At 38.4% G+C, this 18,862-nt stretch overlaps 3 non-coding genes across 3 annotated transcripts; 2 read left to right on the top strand and 1 right to left on the bottom strand.

Moving 5' to 3' along the window:
- Positions 1-455: 455 nt before the first annotated feature.
- Positions 456-619, top strand: LOC135023588 (U1 spliceosomal RNA). Its single transcript, XR_010220529.1, has one exon. It is a non-coding gene; the product is annotated as a U1 spliceosomal RNA (small nuclear RNA).
- A 151-nt stretch (positions 620-770) lies between these two features.
- On the top strand, positions 771-933 carry LOC135023706 (U1 spliceosomal RNA). The gene has a single exon (XR_010220634.1). It is a non-coding gene; the product is annotated as a U1 spliceosomal RNA (small nuclear RNA).
- Positions 934-18,601: 17,668 nt separating this feature from the next.
- On the bottom strand, positions 18,602-18,765 carry LOC135023619 (U1 spliceosomal RNA). The gene has a single exon (XR_010220558.1). It is a non-coding gene; the product is annotated as a U1 spliceosomal RNA (small nuclear RNA).
- Positions 18,766-18,862: the final 97 nt, after the last annotated feature.

The raw sequence follows: 18,862 nt of genomic DNA, 5'->3' as shown, positions 1-18,862 counted from the left end.
GCTGCTGCAAGAAATCAGCTTGAATGCTTCATGGGAAGGGGCATGGCCAACATGAGCCCCACACCAAAGGAGGGTGGGGGTGTTTAATGCGATCTAGGGGTCATCCAAGCAGCGCAAAAGGCCGCCATGCCCTGCACGCCCCTTTTCTCTTTTCATATGCAGATGAGGGTTGAAGCCAACTTTGACCCACTGCTTGGATAACATCACCATATGCAAATCCATCTGCTGCAGGCCTTCCCCCAGGAATGCTTGCACTAGTTGTTGCATTTGGTTTGTTGTTTGGGGGTGCTTCAGTATTAGGCAGCCTTCTGCCCTCCCATGTTCATCTGAAAATATGTGTTCTCCCTGCAGTTGTTGTCCCCAGATGAGAGTTCCCTTGTGCTGCCTCAGTTGAATTTCCTTTACTTGACAGAGATGTGCCTGAGCAGCGGCCCTCCCCAGCCCTATCCCAAATCATACTTATTTTGCATAGGAGACACAATGGTCATGAAGATTGTTCACCCAGGGTAAGGTTCATTCATTGCATTCTGGGTATGCTGACCCCTGTGATTTCCCCAAATGTGGGAAACTCGCCTGCATTATTTGTGGTAGTGGGGGACTGTGTTTGTGTTTTCCGCTGGTCAGCTCTGTAAAAGTCAGATTTCTTTGTCTCAGATCTTCCTCTAGCATTGTTCTTCTTTCGAGAGTTCCATTGTGCTGCCTCAGTTGGATCTCCTTCACTTGACAGGGGGGTGCCCGAGCAGCAACCCTCCCCAGCTCTAGCCCAACTCCTACTTACCTGCCAGGTGAGATACTATGATCTTGAAGGTGCTTCTCCCAGGGCAAGGCTCACCCATTGCACTCTGGGTGTGCTGCCCCTGCGATTTCCCCAAATGTGGGAAACTTGACTGCATAATTTGTGTTTCCCCTGGTCGGCTCTCGTATAATTCAGATCTCTTTGTCTCAGGTCTCTCTCCAGCCTAGTTTGCTGTCTGTTTCCACTTCTCTTTTCTTGAGCCGCTCCCTTCTATGCCCTTGCGCACTATCCTGACTTCTCCCGTCTGCTTACTTTGTGCCTTCCAACGCACAATGCGAACTACAGGTAGTGCTGCAGGGCCCACACACTTTTATTTGCCTTACAGAGCAGCTCTGGAGCTGTTACAGTGCCCAGCTGCTGCAAGAAATCAGCTTCAATGCTTCAGGGGCTGGGGCATAGCCAACATGAGCCCCACACCGAAGGAGGGTGGAGGTGTTTAATGCGAACTAGGGGTCATCCAAGCGCCGCAAAAGGCCGCCATGCCCTGCATAACCCTTTTCTCTTTTCATATGCAGATGAGGGTTCCAGCCAACTTTGGCCCACTGCTTGGATGACATCACCGTATGCAAATTTGTCTCCTGCAGACCTTCCCCCAGGAATGCTTGTACTAGTTATTGCATATGGTTTGATATTTGATGGTGCTTCAGTATTAGGCAGCCTTCCGCCCTCCCATGTTCATCTGAAAAGATGTGGTCTCCCTGCAGTTGTTGTCACCAGACGAGAGTTCCCTTGTGCTTCCTCAGTTGAATCTCCTTAACTTGACGGGGGAGGGGCTGCCCGAGCAGCCACCCTCCCCAGCCCTATCCCAACTCATACTTATTTTGCATATGAGATCTCTATATCATGAAGATTGTTCTCACAGGGTGAGGTTCATCCATTATATTTTAAAATAGGAAGGTTCAAATTACATATTTGAATTGCATCTATGTGCTGGATTCAAATGTCCCCCCCCCTTCCTTTCTCAATTGTGCCCGTCAGCAGCTATTCTAAGGTTGCTGCCAATGGGTGTGACACATTAATTTCTTCTGTGGGGTACACTGGACTCCACAAGGATTCACATTGGGGTGTAGAGTAGGATCTTGATCTGAGGCACCAACCGGCTCAAAGCTTTTGACTGTTCCCAAGATGCTCAGCGCATTCTCCTCTATAACCCCGCTTCCATGAACAGGGAGCTCAGTTTGTAGTTGTTGCCTTCAGTAGCAGGCCACTTAACAGGGGCCTGCCTCAAGCAGCCTATTCTTAGCTATTAATTTTGACAAGAAAAGAAGAACTTTTTTTATGAGAATCTACAAGGGCTGCAGCAGGCTAGGTCTAATAGACATCTTTACTGCAGCTTCATCACTCCCAGCGGCGCTGTATACTCCCGTGCCCTGGTTGCTGGGTCACTGCAGCGGAGGCTCCGGTTTCTTCCTAAGGTCAGTCACACACAATGTAACACCCCGGTATAACAAGTGTGTAAACTATGTGGAACAGGTCAGGGATACCTTGATGGACTATTCCTCCTTCAGCAGCAGCTCTTCTCTATTCCTGGCAGAGAGGCAAGGTTTCCCCAGACACAAAGAAAGGCAGGCAGGGCTTTGTATGAAAGAATAAATGGTTTACCACATAACTCAGAAAAGGAACTGATTACAGTAGGGAAGGGAAAGATTTGATTCAAGCAACTTAAACACAGACACCATATACACTTTAAGTCATTACACAAATGGTAATATAACTAAATCTGAGATTAATACTACGTTGCTTAGTAATAGAAATCAACTTATGCAGACAATATTTAAGTCCCAGATAACATTGGTGTCACAGCAGGGAGTCTCTATGTGCACGTTGGGGCCCGGTTATGTTGTTACATAGTTATATGCAGCTATTGTCTCCTTTAGCTGTGAACAAAATATTGTAGCTCTGTGTAGTAAAGATGATTGTTTAAAACAAACTGGAGCTGCTTCCCATGTAAATCGCTGCATAGGTATAGTAAATATAGGATAATGTCCTTTGCAGTGGAGTAGGTTTCAATATAAATATGGATTTATCTCACCCAGTCAATAGATGTTTCTGAGGCAGTTTCCCCTCAGATGTAGGCCAGTCAGCATTGGTATAAAGGCTTTATACTCTCCTGTCTCTGACACTTGCTGTGCACTCTCTTGGCTGAGAGTGTCATGGCGTTCTAACTTGTTAATTGCTGCACTTCCACTGCTGTATTTTGCACTACTGCTTACTCTCTCATGCAATTTTCAGCTTATTTGTCTCCCCTCTCTCAGCTGCTCATCTCTGCGTAATGGCGTCGCCAGCTCTTTCCTCACCATGGCTCCAACTGACTTCTCAAACTGCTGTTCAATTTTCTTTTAAATAAACTTTATTTAAAATGGCACAGGCAACTACACTGTTGTCAAAAATGTCCTTGTTGTTATGGGATATCACACGTGCCCCCCCCCCCAAAACATGCGTGTCCTCACGCATTTTGGTTTTATCCCTATATAAACTTCTCACTATATCCAGTCACATTCATTAGTGAACACAGTTTATGTCTGAAACATTAACATGTATCAACATTTTTAACATCAGTATCTGATAGGTATAATTCCTTTTGTGCTATAGTACATTAACACATGCTCCTGGAGCAATCGGTTGAAATCTGGACAGTATATGGTCTTGAAAAGTTTGTCTAGGAAACCTCAACCCCCCTGCCATGGATGAGTATTGAACTCTTTCTAAACTGTCTTTGGGACATGCTGTACAAAACTGCAGCTGACTATGGTGGTTTTCTGTTTTGCAAGCCCTAGTCTTCTTGCCTCCTTGTCGGTGACAAACCACCTTAGTCTGCTGTAAATACATTTTATGAGCCTCTTCCATTCCATCTTGGGATTCAGTATCACAGCTGGTTTGGGACAATGGATTCTGGAGAGAAAGAGGCAGCAAGGTTCTTCTTACAGAACAGGTTGGACAGTTTCGGCACCATCTCTTGATGTCTTCCCTCATTTCAACCCAAAAGAACTTTTTCCAGATGCTTGTTTCCATCCTTTTGCACCCAGGGTGACCTGACTTGTCGTGATATTCTTCAAGCACATAACAAGCACTTTGTCTTGGAATTACAAGTTGACTGATCCTATAATGAGTATTAGGATCTTCACTACATCGAACCAACTGTCCTTTCTCTTCAAACAGCCTTTCTCGCTGTCTCAACAACTTCAGGAGTTCTGGCGAGGATTCTTGCCTTTGTCGCTTGGTCAGGTATTTCCCAGTCTTCAGTAAGGCTTTGAGGTGTCTTATCATCTGACTTTTATCTTGCAGGTGGTCAAAACTGGTTCCTTGAATAGGTTGCTCACAGTTTCTAGAACTGGATGCTATATTATTCATGCCTAACATTGAAGCATTCTTTCGGATAATCTGGACACTGGAGATGGGCATTTCTATCATTATTTGGCTAGCCTTATTTTTTTCATGTTCCTCTCTTACAGATAATTCTGTTATCATTCTTCCCTTTTGTTTGGCTATCCCAGGTTGAAGGCCTTGTTTCTCCTGGAGCTTGTCAGTTTGAAACTCTCCTTGGAGTGCTGCTACGAGCTCCTCACAGCAGTTCCGCAACACATTCATGCCCACTATCACTGGAGGCAATCCATCATCTTGGGCAGTGGTGATGATGAAGCCTTGCTGTGGTAGCACTGTTCGTCCGATTTGAATTTCAGCTTCCCAGTATCCTTTGCAAGGGATGCAGTGCCCATTGCTTGCAATCGGGTTTATCAATGTGGAAGTTGACGGAAACATCTGTTCCTCAGTCCAATGCTGCTCAAACTGTGTTGCTTGTATTGTGGTCACTTGTGATCCAGTGTCTAAGAGAGCGGGCATTGAGACTCCATTGATGCAAACTTGAACCACCGGGCATTGGCTAACATAACGGGTTAACCACATGAATTTGGAGTTTAAATGATCAGGCTGCTCAAATTCTCTCTTAATTTGTCCGCTTCCTTCACAGCTTTGAAAAATGGGTCGCCTTTGGGAGGCAAAGTGGTTGGAAAAAAGTGTCTCCATGTTTCTATGTAGGTCCCATTGGGAACTGTTCAGTGGTCTCCTCTCCTGGCACCATTCCATTTCTTCATGGAGCAGTGCCTGCTGTCTCTTCAGAATCTGCAGGTCTCTGCGCATCTCTGTCACACCACGTGTCAGTTCAGCCAGCTGACCTCGTAACTCACTAGAAGAGTCAAATATGCATGTCTTTGAACATGGCACTGTCACTCCTTTTACTGTAGGTGGGTAAGTAGCTCCTTTAAAACTTGACTCCTGGGCATCAGAATTCTCTTGATACCGTGGCATCTCTGGAATAGACTCTTGTGGAACAGCCCCTGAAGTAAGACTAGAGCCTAGAACTTTAATCGCAGCCTCTTTAAAATCCAGGAATGTGCTTCCAGGCTTCTGCAATCTCAATAGTCGCAGCTGAGTTTTTACAAATTCGCCCCTTGCACCTTCAGTGAACTGGTCCAATAACATTTTCTCTTTGTCATGCACTTCCTCAGGGTCTGCTTGCTGAACATCTCTGAGTGCTTCCTGCAAGCTGAGGGCATAGCCCCGTAGTGACTCTCCTGGTTGTTGCTTTCGAGCAAAGAAGTGCATTTTAAGTTCTGACACTGTCCTTGTGTCAAATGTGGTAGCAAGCCTGTTGAGGATCTGGTCAACAGTCTTCTTCTCTTCAGTAGGCCAAGAAGTAACCTCTCTAAGTGCAAGCCCTTTCAACTGTCCCATCAAGATCTCCACCTTTTGCTGCTCTTTCAGCGGGTACAGACGAAACAAAGACTGCAGTAGTATCCTCATCAGTTTATTTTTGTCAATTACCATTTTAATAATCGGGTAAAGAAAATTAAGTGGATTTTTGAAAGAAAACAATACTGTCAATATACTATTAAAACAAATTAAAATGGTAAAAGTTATTGTACTTTAAGTAAAAATAAAAGAGCAAAAATATCAATCCCAGTTTTGGATTACTTTAATTAACAAAACAAAAATGCATATAGCAGAGGATAGTTTCAATCTGCCTACCTCTGGGCTATAGACCAAGCATGCTTCCATTACAGTACTCTGCTGCACATGTAATTGCAAGAGATCCTGAAGCACTCACTCATCATGGGAAAGTACCAATGTGTTTCTTCATTGGTTGATGGAAGAAACATCTTACAAAAACTCTCCAGATTATTGACTATTTAAAGTTTTTCTAGTAAAAGTTCTAGATGAATGCTTATCAGCCTTTGTCAGTATGTGCTTTTGCAAAGTGTCGCTGTGGCGCAATCAGTTAGTGTGTACGGCTATTAACCAAAAGGTTGGTGGTTCAATCCCACCCAGGGATGTAATTGACCTTGTTATCAGATTTTGGTGATCTTTAAGTAGACAAGTCAAAATTTCAAAAACCCCTGTTATGGTGTAGGGTACCTGGCCTTCTCTGATGTAATCAGAGTTAGATTTGATTCAGTGGTTTTATAAAAACAGCTAGGAAGCACAATTTAGCAGTGGTTTGCAGAGAAAAAGAAATATGCTGGCAAAAAAATCCAATTGAGTGATTAAACAGCTCTTCATTTTCTGGCTTTACTTTTATGCTAACAAATTTGTTCTCTGAAAAGTGTCCACAAAGCCAAATATCTGATAAACATCTTTGTAGGGATGGTTTTTCACCTATTACTAAATTAAACTTGCTTCATTGGAAAGGCAGCAAGATGCATCCTCATTTCAATATCTACTGAAATAATACAGGTTGACACCAGGAAACATTAACGCCACTGCATCCTTGCTGCTTTCTCATGTGGAAGTCTGTTTAATGTGAAAACAAGGTGATATCTAATTAGCACACAGGTAAGGAATTAAGAAAATCTTTATTTAAGGGTGAAGATGTTTCTCACAAAATTGTTGCCCCAATGCATCATTGAAATTCAAGCTGGAAAGATGATTTTAATATATCACTTGTACATTTTGTATTGCTCTTCTGGTGACAATGTAGTTTGTTTTTGTCAATTACCATTTTAATAATAGGGTAAAGAAAATTAAGTGGATTTTTGAAAGAAAACAATACTGTCAATATACTATTAAAACAAATTAAAATGGTAAAAGTTATTGTACTTTAAGTAAAAATAAAAGCTAAAATATCAATCCCAGTTTTGGATTACTTTAATGAACAAAAAAAAATGCATATAGCAAAGGATAGTTTCAATCTGCCTACCTCTGGGTTATGGGCCCAGCATGCTTCCATTGCAGTACTCTGCTGCACATGTAAGTGCAAGAGATCCTGAAGCACTCACTCATCATGCGAAAGTACCAATGTGTTTCTTCATTGGTTGCTGGAAGAAACATCTTACAAAAACTCTCCAGATTATTGACTTTTTAAAGTTTTTCTAGGAAACGTTCTAGATGAATGCTTATTAGTCTTTGTCAGTATGTACTTTTTACAAAGTGTCTCTGTGGCGCAATCGGTTAGTGTGTTCAGCTATTAATCAAAAGGTTGGTGGTTCAATCCCACCCAGGGACGTAATTGACCTTGTGATCAGATTTTGGTGATATTTAAGTAGACAAGTCAAAATTGCAAACCCCCTCTTATGGTGTAGGGTACCTGGCCTTCTCTGATGTAATCAGAGTTAGATTTGATTAAGTGATTTTATAAAAAAACAGCTAGGAAGCACAATTTAGCAGTGGGTTGCAGAGAAAAAGAAAAATGCTGGCAGAAAAATCCAATTGAGTGATTAAACAGCTCTTCATTTTCTGATTTTATGTTTATGCTAACAAATTTGCTCTCTGAAAAGTGTCCACAAAGCCAAGTCTCTGATTAACACCTTTGTAGGAATGGTTTTTCACCTATTACTGAATTAAAAATGCTTAATTGGAAAGGCATCAAAGATGCATCCTCATTTCAATGTCTACTGAAATAATACAGGTTGACACCAGGAAACGTCACTGCATCCTTGCTGCTTCCTCATGGGGAAGTCTGTTTAATGTGAAAACAAGGTGATATCTAATTAGCACACAGGTAAGGAATTAAGAAAATCTTTATTTAAGGGTGAAGATGTTTCTCACAAAATCGTTGCCCCAATGCATCATTGAAATCCAAGCTGGAAAGATGATTTTAATATATCACTTGAACATTTTGTATTGCTCTTCTGGTGACAATGTAGTTTGTTTTTGTCAATTACCATTTTAATAATCGGGTAAAGAAAATTAAGTGGATTTTTTAAAGAAAACAATACTGTCAATATACTATTAAAACAAATAAAAATGGTAAAAGTTATTGTACTTTAAGTAAAAATAAAAGAGCAAAAATATCAATCCCAGTTTTGGATTACTTTAATGAACAAAAAAAATGCATATAGCAGAGGATAGTTTCAATCTGCCTACCTCTGGGTTATGGACCCAGCATGCTTCCATTACAGTACTCTGCTGCACATGTAAGTGCAAGAGATCCTGAAGCACTCACTCATTATGGGAAAGTACCAATGTGTTTCTTCATTGGTTGATGGAAGAAACATCTTACAAAAACTCTCCAGATTATTGACTATTTAAAGTTTTTATAGGAAACGTTCTAGATGAATGCTTATTAGCCTTTGTCAGTATGTACTTTTGCAAAGTGTCGCTGAGGTGCAATCAGTTAGTGTGTACGGCTATTAACCAAAAGGTTGGTGGTTCAATCCCACCCAGGGATGTAATTGACCTTGTTATCAGATTTTGGTGATCTTTAAGTAGACAAGTCAAAATTTCGAAAACCCCTGTTATGGTGTAGGGTACCTGGCCTTCTCTGATGTAATCAGAGTTAGATTTGATTCAGTGGTTTTATAAAAACAGCTAGGAAGCACAATTTAGCAGTGGTTTGCAGAGAAAAAGAAATATGCTGGCAAAAAAATCCAATTGAGTGATTAAACAGCTCTTCATTTTCTGGCTTTACTTTTATGCTAACAAATTTGTTCTCTGAAAAGTGTCCACAAAGCCAAATATCTGATAAACATCTTTGTAGGGATGGTTTTTCACCTATTACTAAATTAAACTTGCTTCATTGGAAAGGCAGCAAGATGCATCCTCATTTCAATATCTACTGAAATAATACAGGTTGACACCAGGAAACATTAACGCCACTGCATCCTTGCTGCTTTCTCATGTGGAAGTCTGTTTAATGTGAAAACAAGGTGATATCTAATTAGCACACAGGTAAGGAATTAAGAAAATCTTTATTTAAGGGTGAAGATGTTTCTCACAAAATTGTTGCCCCAATGCATCATTGAAATTCAAGCTGGAAAGATGATTTTAATATATCACTTGTACATTTTGTATTGCTCTTCTGGTGACAATGTAGTTTGTTTTTGTCAATTACCATTTTAATAATAGGGTAAAGAAAATTAAGTGGATTTTTGAAAGAAAACAATACTGTCAATATACTATTAAAACAAATTAAAATGGTAAAAGTTATTGTACTTTAAGTAAAAATAAAAGCTAAAATATCAATCCCAGTTTTGGATTACTTTAATGAACAAAAAAAAATGCATATAGCAAAGGATAGTTTCAATCTGCCTACCTCTGGGTTATGGGCCCAGCATGCTTCCATTGCAGTACTCTGCTGCACATGTAAGTGCAAGAGATCCTGAAGCACTCACTCATCATGCGAAAGTACCAATGTGTTTCTTCATTGGTTGCTGGAAGAAACATCTTACAAAAACTCTCCAGATTATTGACTTTTTAAAGTTTTTCTAGGAAACGTTCTAGATGAATGCTTATTAGTCTTTGTCAGTATGTACTTTTTACAAAGTGTCTCTGTGGCGCAATCGGTTAGTGTGTTCAGCTATTAATCAAAAGGTTGGTGGTTCAATCCCACCCAGGGACGTAATTGACCTTGTGATCAGATTTTGGTGATATTTAAGTAGACAAGTCAAAATTGCAAACCCCCTCTTATGGTGTAGGGTACCTGGCCTTCTCTGATGTAATCAGAGTTAGATTTGATTAAGTGATTTTATAAAAAAACAGCTAGGAAGCACAATTTAGCAGTGGGTTGCAGAGAAAAAGAAAAATGCTGGCAGAAAAATCCAATTGAGTGATTAAACAGCTCTTCATTTTCTGATTTTATGTTTATGCTAACAAATTTGCTCTCTGAAAAGTGTCCACAAAGCCAAGTCTCTGATTAACACCTTTGTAGGAATGGTTTTTCACCTATTACTGAATTAAAAATGCTTAATTGGAAAGGCATCAAAGATGCATCCTCATTTCAATGTCTACTGAAATAATACAGGTTGACACCAGGAAACGTCACTGCATCCTTGCTGCTTCCTCATGGGGAAGTCTGTTTAATGTGAAAACAAGGTGATATCTAATTAGCACACAGGTAAGGAATTAAGAAAATCTTTATTTAAGGGTGAAGATGTTTCTCACAAAATCGTTGCCCCAATGCATCATTGAAATCCAAGCTGGAAAGATGATTTTAATATATCACTTGAACATTTTGTATTGCTCTTCTGGTGACAATGTAGTTTGTTTTTGTCAATTACCATTTTAATAATCGGGTAAAGAAAATTAAGTGGATTTTTTAAAGAAAACAATACTGTCAATATACTATTAAAACAAATAAAAATGGTAAAAGTTATTGTACTTTAAGTAAAAATAAAAGAGCAAAAATATCAATCCCAGTTTTGGATTACTTTAATGAACAAAAAAAATGCATATAGCAGAGGATAGTTTCAATCTGCCTACCTCTGGGTTATGGACCCAGCATGCTTCCATTACAGTACTCTGCTGCACATGTAAGTGCAAGAGATCCTGAAGCACTCACTCATTATGGGAAAGTACCAATGTGTTTCTTCATTGGTTGATGGAAGAAACATCTTACAAAAACTCTCCAGATTATTGACTATTTAAAGTTTTTATAGGAAACGTTCTAGATGAATGCTTATTAGCCTTTGTCAGTATGTACTTTTGCAAAGTGTCGCTGAGGTGCAATCAGTTAGTGTGTACGGCTATTAACCAAAAGGTTGGTGGTTCAATCCCACCCAGGGATGTAATTGACCTTGTTATCAGATTTTGGTGATCTTTAAGTAGACAAGTCAAAATTTCGAAAACCCCTGTTATGGTGTAGGGTACCTGGCCTTCTCTGATGTAATCAGAGTTAGATTTGATTCAGTGATTTTATAAAAACAGCTAGGAAGCACAATTTAGCAGTGGGTTGCAGAGAAAAAGAAATATGCTGGCAAAAAAATCCAATTGAGTGATTAAATAGCTCTTCATTTTCTGGCTTTATTTTTATGCTAACAAATTTGTTCTCTGAAAAGTGTCCACAAAGCCAAGTATCTGATTAACATCTTTGTAGGGATGGTTTTTCACCTATTACTAAATTAAACTTGCTTCATTGGAAAGGCAGCAAGATGCATCCTCATTTCAATATCTACTGAAATAATACAGGTTGACACCAGGAAACATTAACGCCACTGCATCCTTGCTGCTTTCTCATGTGGAAGTCTGTTTAATGTGAAAACAAGGTGATATCTAATTAGCACACAGGTAAGGAATTAAGAAAATCTTTATTTAAGGGTGAAGATGTTTCTCACAAAATTGTTGCCCCAATGCATCATTGAAATTCAAGCTGGAAAGATGATTTTAATATATCACTTGTACATTTTGTATTGCTCTTCTGGTGACAATGTAGTTTGTTTTTGTCAATTACCATTTTAATAATAGGGTAAAGAAAATTAAGTGGATTTTTGAAAGAAAACAATACTGTCAATATACTATTAAAACAAATTAAAATGGTAAAAGTTATTGTACTTTAAGTAAAAATAAAAGCTAAAATATCAATCCCAGTTTTGGATTACTTTAATGGACAAAAAAAATGCATATAGCAAAGGATAGTTTCAATCTGCCTACCTCTGGGTTATGGGCCCAGCATGCTTCCATTGCAGTACTCTGCTGCACATGTAAGTGCAAGAGATCCTGAAGCACTCACTCATCATGCGAAAGTACCAATGTGTTTCTTCATTGGTTGCTGGAAGAAACATCTTACAAAAACTCTCCAGATTATTAACTTTTTAAAGTTTTTCTAGGAAACGTTCTAGATGAATGCTTATTAGTCTTTGTCAGTATGTACTTTTTGCAAAGTGTCTCTGTGGCGCAATCGGTTAGTGTGTTCAGCTATTAATCAAAAGGTTGGTGGTTCAATCCCACCCAGGGATGTAATTGACCTTGTGATCAGATTTTGGTGATATTTAAGTAGACAAGTCAAAATTGCAAACCCCCTCTTATGGTGTAGGGTACCTGGCCTTCTCTGATGTAATCAGAGTTAGATTTGATTACGTGATTTTATAAAAAAACAGCTAGGAAGCACAATTTAGCAGTGGGTTGGAGAGAAAAAGAAAAATGCTGGCAGAAAAATCCAATTGAGTGATTAAACAGCTCTTCATTTTCTGGCTTTATTTTTATGATAACAAATTTGTTCTCTGAAAAGTGTCCACAAAGCCAAGTATCTGATTAACATCTTTGTATGGATGGTTTTTCACCTATTACTAAATTAAACTTGCTTCATTGGAAAGGCAGCAAGATGCATCCTCATTTCAATATCTACGGAAATAATACAGGTTGACACCAGGAAACATTAACGCCACTGCATCTTTGCTTTTTTCTCATGTGGAAGTCTGTTTAATGTGAAAACAAGGTGATATCTAATTAGCACACAGGTAAGGAATTAAGAAAATCTTTATTTAAGGGTGAAGATGTTTCTCACAAAATCGTTGCCCCAATGCATCATTGAAATCCAAGCTGGAAAGATGATTTTAATATATCACTTGAACATTTTGTATTGCTCTTCTGGTGACAATGTAGTTTGTTTTTGTCAATTACCATTTTAATAATCGAGTAAAGAAAATTAAGTGGATTTTTTAAAGAAAACAATACTGTCAATATACTATTAAAACAAATTAAAATGGTAAAAGTTATTGTACTTTAAGTAAAAATAAAAGAGCAAAAATATAAATCCCAGTTTTGGATTACTTTAATTAACAAAAAAAAAATGCATATAGCAGAGGATAGTTTCAATCTGCCTACCTCTGGGTTATGGACCCAGCATGCTTCCATTACAGTACTCTGCTGCACATGTAAGTGCAAGAGATCCTGAAGCACTCACTCATCATGGGAAAGTACCAATGTGTTTCTTCATTGGTTGATGGAAGAAACATCTTACAAAAACTCTCCAGATTATTGACTATTTAAAGTTTTTATAGGAAACGTTCTAGATGAATGCTTATTAGCCTTTGTCAGTATGTACTTTTGCAAAGTGTCGCTGTGGCGCAATCAGTTAGTGTGTACGGCTATTAACCAAAAGGTTTGTGGTTCAATCCCACCCAGGGATGTAATTGACCTTGTTATCAGATTTTGGTGATCTTTAAGTAGACAAGTCAAAATTTTGAAAACCCCTGTTATGGTGTAGGGTACCTGGTCTTCTCTGATGTAATCAGAGTTAGATTTGATTCAGTGATTTTATAAAAACAGCTAGGAAGCACAATTTAGCAGTGGGTTGCAGAGAAAAAGAAATATGCTTGCAAAAAATCCAATTGAGTGATTAAATAGCTCTTCATTTTCTGGCTTTATTTTTATGCTAACAAATTTGTTCTCTGAAAAGTGTCCACAAAGCCAAGTATCTGATTAACATCTTTGTAGGGATGGTTTTTCACCTATTACTAAATTAAACTTGCTTCATTGGAAAGGCAGCAAGATGCATCCTCATTTCAATATCTACTGAAATAATACAGGTTGACACCAGGAAACATTAACACCACTGCATCCTTGCTGCTTTCTCATGTGGAAGTCTGTTTAATGTGAAAACAAGGTGATATCTAATTAGCACACAGGTAAGGAATTAAGAAAATCTTTATTTAAGGGTGAAGATGTTTCTCACAAAATCGTTGCCCCAATGCATCATTGAAATTCAAGCTGGAAAGATGATTTTAATATATCATTTGTACATTTTGTATTGCTCTTCTGGTGACAATATAGTTTGTTTTTGTCAATTAACATTTTAATAATCGGGTAAAGAAAATTAATTGGATTTTTGAAAGAAAACAATACTGTCAATATACTATTAAAACAAATTAAAATGGTAAAAGTTATTGTACTTTAAGTAAAAATAAAAGAGCAAAAATATCAATCCCAGTTTTGGATTACTTTAATTAACAAAAAAAAATGCATATAGCAGAGGATAGTTTCAATCTGCCTACCTCTGGGTTATGGGCCCAGCATGCTTCCATTACAGTACTCTGCTGCACATGTAAGTGCAAGAGATCCTGAAGCACTCACTCATCATGGGAAAGTACCAATGTGTTTCTTCATTGGTTGATGGAAGAAACATCTTACAAAAACTCTCCACATTATTGACTTTTTAAAATGTTTCTAGGAATCGTTCTAGATGAATGCTTATTAGCCTTTGTCAGTATGTACTTTTGCAAAGTGTTGCTGTGGCGCAATCAGTTACTGTGTAAAGCTATTAACCAAAAGGTTGGTGGTTCAATCCCACCCAGGGACGTAATTGACCTTGTTATCAGATTTTGGTGATCTTTATGTAGACAAGTCAAAATTTCAAACCCCCTCTTATGGTGTAGGGTACCTGGCCTTCTCTGATGTAATCAGAGTTAGATTTGATTCAGTGATTTTATAAAAACAGCTAGGAAGCACAATTTAGCAGTGGGTTGCAGAGAAAAAGAAATATGCTGGCCAAAAAATCCAATTGAGTGATTAAACAGCTCTTCATTTTCTGGCTTTATTTTTATGCTAACAAATTTGTTCTCTGAAAAGTGTCCACAAAGCCAAGTTTCTGATTAACACCTTTGTATGGATGGTTTTTAACCTATTACTAAATTAAACTTGCTTCATTAGAAAAAAAGCAAGATGCATCCTCATTTCAATATCTACTGAAATAATACAGGTTGACACCAGGAAACATTAACGCCACTGCATCCTTGCTGCTTTCTCATGTGGAAGTCTGTTTAATGTGAAAACAAGGTGATATCTAATTAGCACACAGGTAAGGAATTAAGAAAATCTTTATTTAAGGGTGAAGATGTTTCTCACAAAATCGTTGCCCCAATGCATCATTGAAATTCAAGCTGGAAAGATGATTTTAATATATCACTTTACATTTTGTATTGCTCTTCTGGTGACAATGTAGTTTGTTTTTGTCAATTACCATTTTAATAATCGGGTAGATAAAATTAAGTGGATTTTTGAAAGAAAACAATACTGTCAATATACTATTAAAACAAATTAAAATGGTAAAAGTTATTGTACTTTAAGTAAAAATAAAAGAGCAAAAATATCAATCCCAGTTTTGGATTACTTTAATTAACAAAAAAAAATGCATATAGCAGAGGATAGTTTCAATCTGCCTACCTCTGGGCTATGGACCCAGCATGCTTCCATTACAGTACTCTGCTGCACATGTAATTGCAAGAGATCCTGAAGCACTCACTCATCATGGGAAAGTACCAATGTGTTTCTTCATTGGTTGATGGAAGAAACATCTTACAAAAACTCTCCAGATTATTGACTATTTAAAGTTTTTCTAGGAAACGTTCCAGATGAATGCTTATTAGCCTTTGTCAGTATGCACTTTTGCAAAGTGTCGCTGTGGCGCAATCAGTTAGTGTGTACGGCTATTAACCAAAAGGTTGGTGGTTCAATTCCACCCAGGGATGTAATTGACCTTGTTATCAGATTTTGGTGATCTTTAAGTAGACAAGTCAAAATTTCAAAAACCCCTGTTATGGTGTAGGGTACCTGGCCTTCTCTGATGTAATCAGAGTTAGATTTGATTCTGTGATTTTATAAAAACAGCTAGGAAGCACAATTTAGCAGTGGTTTGCAGAGAAAAAGAAATATGCTGGCAAAAAAATCCAATTGAGTGATTAAACAGCTCTTCATTTTCTGGCTTTATTTTTATGCTAACAAATGTGTTCTCTGAAAAGTGTCCACAAAGCCAAGTATCTGATTAACATCTTTGTAGGGATGGTTTTTCACCTATTACTAAATTAAACTTACTTCATTGGAAAGGCAGCAAGATGCATCCTCATTTCAATATCTACTGAAATAATACAGGTTGACACCAGGAAACATTAAAGCCACTGCATCCTTGCTGCTTTCTCATGTGGAAGTCTGTTTAATGTGAAAACAAGGTGATATCTAATTAGCACACAGGTAAGGAATTAAGAAAATCTTTATTTAAGGGTGAAGATGTTTCTCACAAAATCGTTGCCCCAATGCATCATTGAAATTCAAGCTGGAAAGATGATTTTAATATATCACTTGTACATTTTGTATTGCTCTTCTGGTGACAATGTAGTTTGTTTTTGTCAATTACCATTTTAATAATCGGGTAAAGAAAATTAAGTGGATTTTTGAAAGAAAACAATACTGTCAATATACTATTAAAACAAATTAAAATGGTAAAAGTTATTGTACTTTAAGTAAAAATAAAAGAGCAAAAATATCAATCCCAGTTTTGGATTACTTTAATTAACAAAAAAAAATGCATATAGCAGAGGATAGTTTCAATCTGCCTACCTCTGGGTTATGGACCCAGCATGCTTTCATTACAGTACTCTGCTGCACATGTAAGTGCAAGAGATCCTGAAGCACTCACTCATCATGGGAAAGTACCAATGTGTTTCTTCGTTGGTTAATGGAAGAAACATCTTACAAAAACTCTCCAGATTATTGACTTTTTAAAGTTTTTCTAGGAAACGTTCTAGATGAATGCTTATTAGCCTTTGTCAGTATGGACTTTTGCAAAGTGTCTCTGTGGTGCAATCGGTTAGTGTGTTTGGTTATTAACCAAAGGGTTGGTGGTTCAATCCCACCCAGGGATGTAATTGACCTTGTTATCAGATTTTGGTGATCTTTAAGTAGACAAGTCAAAATTTCAAACCCCCTCTTATGGTGTAGGGTACCTGGCCTACTCTGATGTAATCAGAGTTAGATTTGATTAAGTGATTTTATAAAAAAAACAGCTAGGAAGCACAATTTAGCAGTGGGTTGCAGAGAAAAAGAAATATGCTGGCAGAAAAATCCAATTGAGTGATTAAACAGCTCTTCATTTTCTGGCTTTATTTTTATGATAACAAATTTGTTCTCTGAAAAGTGTCCACAAAGCCAAGTATCTGATTAACACCTTTGTAGGGATGGTTTTTCACCTATTACTAAATTAAACATGCTTCATTGGAAAGGCAGCAAGATGCATCCTCATTTCAATATCTACTGAAATAATACAGGTTGACACCAGGAAACATTAACGCCACTGCATCCTTGCTGCTTTCTCATGTGGAAGTCTGTTTAATGTGAAAACAAGGTGATATCTAATTAGCACACAGGTAAGGAATTAAGAAAATCTTTATTTAAGGGTGAAGAGGTTTCTCACAAAATCGTTGCCCCAATGCATCATTGAAATTCAAGCTGGAAAGATGATTTTAATATATCACTTGTACATTTTGTATTGCTCTTCTGGTGACAATGTAGTTTGTTTTTGTCAATTACCATTTGAATAATAGGGTAAAGAAAATTAAGTGGATTTTTGAAAGAAAACAATACTGTCAATATACTATTAAAACAAATTAAAATAATAAAAGTTATTGTACTTTAAGTAAAAATAAAAGAGCAAAATATCAATCCCAGTTTTGGATTACTTTAATTAACAAAAAAAAATGCATATAGCAGAGGATAGTTTCAATCTGCCTACCTCTGGGTTATGGGCCCAGCATGCTTCCATTGCAGTACTCTGCTGCACGTGTAAGTGCAAGAGATCCTGAAGCACTCACTCATCATGGGAAAGTACCAATGTGTTTCTTCATTGGTTGATGGAAGAAACATCTTACAAAAACTCTCCAGATTATTGACTTTTTAAAGTTTTTCTAGGAAACGTTCTAGATGAATGCTTATTAGCCTTTGTCAGTATATACTTTTGCAATGTGTCTCTGTGGCGCAATCAGTTAGCGTGTTCGGTTATTAACCAAAAGGTTGGTGGTTCAATCCTACCCAGGGACGTAATTTACCTTGTTATCAGATTTTGGTGATCTTTAAGTAGACAAGTCAAAATTTCAAACCCCCTCTTATGGTGTAGGGTACCTGGCCTTCTCTGATGTAATCAGAGTTAGATTTGATTAAGTGATTTTATAAAAGAACAGCTAGGAAGCACAACTTAGCAGTGGGTTGCAGAGAAAAAGAAATATGCTTGCAGAAAAATCCAATTGAGTGATTAAACAGCTCTTCATTTTCTGGCTTTATTTTTATGCTAACAAATTTGTTCTCTGAAAAGTGTCCACAAAGCCAAGTATCTGATTAACACCTTTGTAGGGATGGTTTTTCACCTATTACTAAATTAAACTTGCTTCATTGGAAAGGCAGCAAGTGATGTCATCCAAGCAGTGGGTCAAAGTTGGCTTCAACCCTCGTCTGCTTATGAAAAGAGAAAAGGGATATGCAGGGCATGGCGGCCTTTTGCGACGCTTGGATGACCCCTAGTTCGCATTAAACACCCCCACCCTCCTTCGGTGTGGGGCTCATGTTGGCCATGCCCCAGCCCCTGAAGCATTCAAGCTGATTTCTTGCAGCTGCTGGGTACTGTAACAGCTCCAGAGCTGCTCTGTAAGGCAAGTAAAAGGGTGTGGGCCCTGCAGCACTACCTGTAGTTTGCATTGTGCATTGGAAGGCACAAAGTAAGCAGACGGGAGGAGAAGTCTGGATAGTGCACAAGGTTATAGAAGGGAGGGGCTCAAGAAAAGAGAAGTGGAAACAGACAGCATACTAGGCTGGAGAGAGACCTGAGACAAAGAGATCTGAATTATACGAGAGCCGTCCAGGGGAAACACAAATTATGCAGTCAAGTTTCCCACATTTGGGGAAATCGCAAGGGGCAGCACACCCAGAGTGCAATGGGTGAGCCTTGCCCTGGGAGAAGCACCTTCATGATCATAGTATCTCACCTGGCAGGTTAGTAGGAGTTGGGCTAGAGCTGGGGAGGGTCGCTGCTCGGGCACTACCTGTCAAGTGAAGGAGATCCAACTGAGGCAGCACAAGGGAACTCTCAAAAGAAGA

This window comes from Pseudophryne corroboree, unplaced genomic scaffold (genome assembly GCF_028390025.1).
Source record: "Pseudophryne corroboree isolate aPseCor3 unplaced genomic scaffold, aPseCor3.hap2 scaffold_400, whole genome shotgun sequence".
NCBI lineage: Eukaryota > Metazoa > Chordata > Amphibia > Anura > Myobatrachidae > Pseudophryne > Pseudophryne corroboree.
Note: the sequence above shows the minus strand (reverse complement) of the source record. Positions and strands in the feature narration are given on the sequence as shown.